Source organism: Crocodylus porosus, unplaced genomic scaffold (genome assembly GCF_001723895.1).
Source record: "Crocodylus porosus isolate Cpor-Errol unplaced genomic scaffold, CroPor_comp1, whole genome shotgun sequence".
In the NCBI taxonomy this organism is placed as follows: domain Eukaryota; kingdom Metazoa; phylum Chordata; order Crocodylia; family Crocodylidae; genus Crocodylus; species Crocodylus porosus.
In genome coordinates, this window is record NW_017728912.1 from 8,104,866 (window position 1) to 8,111,341 (window position 6,476).

A 6,476-nucleotide genomic window follows, 5' to 3' on the forward strand; every position below is an offset into this window, starting at 1 on the left:
AAGCAAAGGGAGGAATGATGGTGCTGTGTTCCATCCAAGAAAATAATGGTAGCAATTCCTGAGCAGATGCACACAAAAGAAAGGAATCTTTCTTAGTTACTGTTTCTGACCATAAAATAGCAGCTGAGGACTTAGTTTTGAAATCAAGTAGAAGGCAGGGTAAATTTGTACTTTATCTCAATCAGAGATGACTAAGCTATTATAAGATATGACTTGCTTCACTAGATGCTTTGAAGGGACTGCAGGAAGTGGAGCTTCTAAATCAAAAGCAGTGAGTAGAATGTAAAGGGTAGGTGTTCATTCATTCCTAACATGTAGGGCCACTGTAGGCATGTGATAGCATATCTCATGTTGGTAGAGATGCAGGTGAATGAACCTTGGATCAATGTTCAATTTATGTTATTTGGCCAACTTCAAGGTCTGTAATAAATATATTGGCATACTGGGACACCATATGTGTGCCCATAGCAGTGCTGTTCATTTGCAGGTATAGAAAGTCCCCAAATCTGAAACAGTTGTGTGTGAGGAAAAAGAGGTAGAGTGCAGTGGAAACAACAGCAGTGTCTTTTTTTTGCAGATAATGTTCCTTATGGCTTGTAATCTGCCCTTAGTATGGATATTTGTATACAGAGATGTAACATCCATGGTAGTTAACATGATGGTGGCTGGAAGCTTGTTGACCGAAGCTAGTTTATTTAGGAAATCTGTGGTACCTTTCAAATGACTGGCAGCTCCCGTGGCATATGGAAATAGGGTAGAGCCAACATAGCCAGAAAGTACCGCCATGATGGTGTTAAAGCCGGAGACATTAGGACTTCCTTGGTTGCCAGGTTTGTAGATTTTGGGTAGTATGTAAAAGTTGTCTGGTCTGAGATCCTGGGAGGTGGAAGCATTAATCTTCTCATGTGTAGTGTAGAGGTAGTGTCTTAGTTCCTTGTGGCACTGTCATGGGGTCCTCAGTCATGAGTCTCTAAAACTCCATGTTGGAAAGTTGTCTCCCAGCTTTTTGTATGGATGCTATTTTGTCCACAACAATAGTGGCACTCCCCTTATCAGGCTACTGAATGATAATATTAAGATTGTTTTTAAGGCTCATTATGGATCTCCATGCTGCAGGAGTGAGGTGAGATATAAAAGATATTCTTGCAGGTATAATCCTTGCCATATCTTGCTACTGTCATTTCTCAACATACATGCATCATGTTGATCTTCTTAAACCAGGCTGAAATTAAGAGAAACTTGACCTTGGATGTTTTCAACATACTGATGGCCCCATTGCCCAGCCACCCCCATTGCAGAGCTGTCCTGGCCCCATGCACATTGGGACACACAACTTATGGGCGGGACTTCCCTGCTTGGCTGGGGGTTTTCTGGGAACTCTCCCAGGCATGGGGCAGCTGCAGGCAAGCCTCCTGCCAGGTAGGCTCCTTGCCTCCGCTCGGCAGGGAGCTGGCCAGGAACTGTCCCACAAGCAGCTGCCCCACTTGTAGGACAGCTCCTGGCCAGCCCCCTGCTGAGCTGGGGGGCATGAGGCTTGCCAGCAGCTATCATCCAGTGATACTGTGTAGGATTTAAAAATATATACTTATCATTTCCTGATGGTTACATTTCTTTAGGGACTATTTCAACTTAAAGTAATTCAATTGGTATTAAAATAAAGTATTAAAAGAAATATATAACTTAAAGGGGAGATGAGGCGATGCATCTAATCTTGCTGATAGGGCAAGTTGAAAAATTTCCATTGAAAATGTATTGATTGAAAATTTTAGCTTTTGCCAAATCGATTTTTTTCACATACAATGTCTGCTTCACTCTGTAAAAAAAGAATTCCCATCAAAAAACACAATCCCCTAAAAAAAAATTTCTCTCCAGAAGTTTCGCTACATTTTTTTCATTTTTTTTTTAATGAAAGGCTGAATTTTCACAGGAGGAAAAAGATGCATACAGACATTACATGAAAGTTTGGGAGGTTAGAGCAGGTTAAAAATGGCTACCCAATCTAATTCAGTGGTTAGATAGGTGCCAGGAGCCTGGTCTAAGGTAAATTGGGATAGGGGGAGAGGCAGGCAGATCGGGGGCTAGCATGACTATGAGGGAGGTTGGTGGAATTGGGGAGGGGGTCCACAAGGGGGCTTGTGGAGATCAGGAGGGTTGGTGGTGCCCAGAGGGGGATTTAGCAGGATTGGAGGCCTAGCAGGGTCTATGGGGAAGTTTTAGGAGGGATTGGGGGACCTTGCTGATCCCACCAATCCCCCCTGGAACCTCCCAACACTCCTCCAATCTCACTGAACCATCCCCGATCCAACAAACCACTTCCAGTGCTTGCTTTACTGGCATTCATTAGTGCTGGGAGCCTGACCAAAGGATGTTGGGGTGAGGAGAAGGGCATGTGGATTAAGATAGCCAAAAGCTTTTTGGTGGGAGGCTGGTGGGATTGGGTTGGTTAGCAGTTCCACTGAGGGGACTGTTGGCATCTGGCGGATAGTTAGTAGGTTCTGGAGGGCTCGCCCCATCTCAACCGGGGGCTATTTTTAACCTTCTGTCGCGCCCACACCCAGATAACACATTCTGCAGACCAGCTCTCCCTGATCTTCCTGCCCTTCTCTCCATCCTGATGTACTTGGATCAGACTCCCAGCACAGCTGAAAGTTGATAAAACCAGCACCTGGGGTGATTTTCAGGATGAGGGGGAGGGTTGGCTTGCTGGGGGGGGGGCGGCTAGCGCATCCATGAGGAGGTTACAGGGTTGTGGTGAGGGGTTGGGAACGGATAAAAATAGGCCCATGGTGGGAGGGAGGGGAGTTGGGAAAGCATGGCCTTGGGGCTGGGGTGAGTGGTTGGGTTTTCCCACACTTGGGGCTGGACTCTGAACGTGTACAGATGTTTGGTTACATCAGTCTTATCAAGCCCGATCTAACTCAGTGCACCTCTCAGGTAAACTAAAGTTAGATAGGGCCAGCCAGTTTAAAAACCAATTTAACCTTCTGGAAACATATGTACAATTTACAGCTTAGATCAACTTAACTAGGGATTTATGTGTAAAGTCTGTACGTGGGGGAACTAAGTTGGATCGGTCAGCTGTTTTTTGCCCAAAACAACCTCTGTATGCACCCCATATTTGCAAACATGTCTATCTTTCCCTCTCCTAGGATGGGCAATGGATATTTATTGAAGTTTTAACTGAAACAAAATGTGAAGAATTATATACATTGTAGTGGGGATTAGTGTAGATGATATTGGATGCATCTACATGTGTTATTAATGTGCTTTAGGCATATTGTACAATAAAATACTACATAGTAAGCCTTTCCCAGGAGCACGTCTACACATGCACCCTACTGGGAGCAACATTGCCCTGCCCTGCCCCCACCCCCCCAAACAGCCGCCAGAGGGAGCTCCAGGCTCCTCTGGATGCTAGCCTGGCTGGCAAAGGGCACAGGGATGGTCCTGCTGCACATGGGGCCAGAAGAGCTTTGCCATTTTAGCAGCAGCTGTCTCCTGGTCCTGTGCATATCAGGATGGTATTTGATGAGCACAGGGCTGGGAAATTGCTGCTGCATCTGACAGCTGTTTTGGACCTATGCATCTGCCAGGTGGGGCTTCCTTGCCCAGCAAGGGGTTCACCAGAAGCTCTCCTGGTTGTGAGATAGCTGGCTGGGAATTGTCCTGCAAGCAGGGATGCTGCCAGCCGCATGTTCTGGCAGGTGCCCTGCTTGTGGGATAGTTCCCAGCTAGCCTGCTACTGATCATGGGGCACAGGAGTTGCTGCAGGTGCCCTGTTTGGTTTACAGCTCTCTGCCTTCTGGAGGAGCTCTGCGTCATGCATGACATGGAACTGAGAACTCCAGGGAGCGAGCAGGGGCTGTGAACCCAGTCCCCGCTCACCCTCCAGAGCAGCTCTGCATGGCATGGAACTGGGAACTCTGAAAGGTGATTGGGGACTGCATTTGCCCTCCAGAGTTCCCAGCTTTGTGGTATGCAGACCTGCTCTGGGGGCCAGGCAGGGGCTGTGCTCCCAGCCCCCACTCATTCTCTTGAGCTCCCAGCTGTGCACTCCAGAGCTCCCCAGTCCCAGTGCTGATCAGCTTCTGGCTTCTGGGTGGAGTCAGGAGCTGAGCAGTGCCAGGACTGGGGACAGAGTGCTCCCTGTGCCTTGTTGCCCCTTTCTGCCTAGGCTGATGGAACAAATTTGCTCCCAGTCAGCATATACATGTGCACTACTGAACAGTAACTATAGTTCAATTAATTTGCAACCTGCATTTTGAGGTAGCAAATTAACCACTCAGTAGACTAATATAATGTGCAATAATCACCTGCATGTGCAGATGGTGATGTTTTACTGCACAGTAAATTAGACTACTGTGTGGTAAAGCAGCTCATGTATGCTTTACCAGTACTTGCTAACTGTACAGTAGCCTAATTTACTATGCAGTAAATACCCCACTTATGTAGACTATGATGCTTTACTGTGCAGTAGATTAGTCTACTGCACAGTAAAATATCTTATGTAGATGTGCCCACTGAAGATTTTTAGAGGTAAAATCTTAAGGAATTCAGAGGAAATGGTCATAAGATGCACAAAGTTGGGCCTGAAGGAGCTTTGAACTGTATTATTTTTTAACTTATTCTCTGTCTCCATTACAGGGGTGCTGTGAACATGAATTAGTTAATGCAAAGTTTGTAAAATGCTTTTGGGATTTTTGAACAAAAGTGATCTATGATTAATTCAATAAGCATTATTATTTTTTAATCTTATTCTCAAACTCATGGGACTAATACTAGGTGCCTAAATGTAGGTATATATTTAAAGCAGATATTTAGTTGCATAAATATAGAATTGGAAATCTGACTTGGAGAACAGTGGCTCACAACCTTTTCAGACTCAGGGCATTCCTTGTTAGACTCAAAGCAACCCATGAAAAGTGCCAGCTTTTAATTATTAGTTGTTTTTTTGACTATGGAAAAATAATAGAAGAATTCTTCAATTTCAAAGAATTCCAAAAGACTACAACAGGTCAGAATGTTTTTAACACTGTAAATACCTATTTGAAATCTCTGGGTTTACCTTGTGAATCATGTTTGCACACCATTGCATGGTGCCCTGTGTCAACCCTGAAAAGATCCCAAGGCACCTCAGAGTCCCGTTGAGATTACTGCTGTGGAAAGTACAAAGACCCATGGAATAATGCATGGGATGAAGGCAAGACCGTTTTAGTTCTTGTTCCAAGGACAGTTTCTGCATTTAACATTAGATGACAATTGCTTAAAAATGGAAACAGTCCTGTTTAGTAGAGACTGGAACCCATGTTTCCTCCTCCTAGTGGTGAGTTCTCATCACTGTGATATGAGGTTCCCTTTTGCATGCTTTCCTTTTTTCCTCTTATGTCTCTTGCATTTTTCAACAGACTAGAGGGAGAGGCCATTGCATTGCCTGGTGGTTAGGACATTTTTCAAGGCAGTAGGATATGTATATTTGACCTAGAACCACCTTCTGGACAAATTCTCTAACCGCTAGGCTATTATAGAGGAAGTGAACACAAATATTGCCTAGTTAGGTGCTTATCCTTCTGGGGCTCAGGACCTTGAGTTGATGAAGGAACATAATCAGTCCTGAATCAGGCACCAAAGGTCTGGAGAGGTATGGTAATTCAGCGGCATTCTTGTCCCATGTGCTTTCAACTGACTAGCCATAGAGGCCTGCCTGCTCACTACCTATGGCTGCCTATACATGTGCTCAGAGCTGGGGGAAGGGTGTTTTAATTAGAGTGGTTCCCAGACAGCTGCTGTAATTAAAAATCTCCAATGTCATGTGTCTTAAGCCCCAGCACATTTAAACATGGCCGTGGGATGCTTTATCTAAACCTCATTTGATGAGGTTTAGTTAAAGTGTCCCATGGCTATTTTTAAGCACACAGGGGCTTAACACATGTGTTTTAATTAGAACATGGAGTAGACATGGTTCACCACAAAGAAACAATGAATTTAATCTGTTCTGATGTGGTCTAATTAGAATGCCAATGAGCATGTGTATAGGCAGCCATAGGTACTGCCTATGAGAAACACTGTCAATTTGTATCACTCTCCTGGGTTTTGCAGCTCTGAAGCACAGGTACCTACTAGGCTGATCTAGACCTGGCCATTACTTCTTTACTATGTGACCTGTAGTCACTACCCTGTATAGGGTTGCTAAACATTCACATTCACTTTCTGAAGGCTCTGTCCTTGGACCCATGTTGTTCAACATCTTCATTAATGATGTGGACATTGGAGTCAAAAGCAGACTGGCCAAGTTTGCCAATGACACCAAACTTTGGGGTAAAGCATCCACACCAGAAGACAGGATCCAGGCTGACCTGGACAGGCTCAGTAAATGGGTGGACGAGAGCCTGATGGTGTTTAACACTGAAAAATGCAAGGTTCTCCACCTTGGGAGGAAAAACCTGCAGCATCCTTATAGGCTCAGCAGTGCTATACTG

General features: G+C 45.0%; 1 long non-coding RNA gene across 1 annotated transcript in view; it reads left to right on the forward strand.

Annotated features, from left to right (window-relative positions):
* Positions 1–484: 484 nt before the first annotated feature.
* Positions 485–6,476, forward strand: part of LOC109309546 — a 36,408-nt gene continuing 30,416 nt past the window's right edge. Inside the window, exon 1 of the long non-coding RNA XR_002100952.1 lies at positions 485–496. This is a non-coding gene — a long non-coding RNA (uncharacterized LOC109309546). The remainder of the gene's footprint in view (positions 497–6,476) is intronic.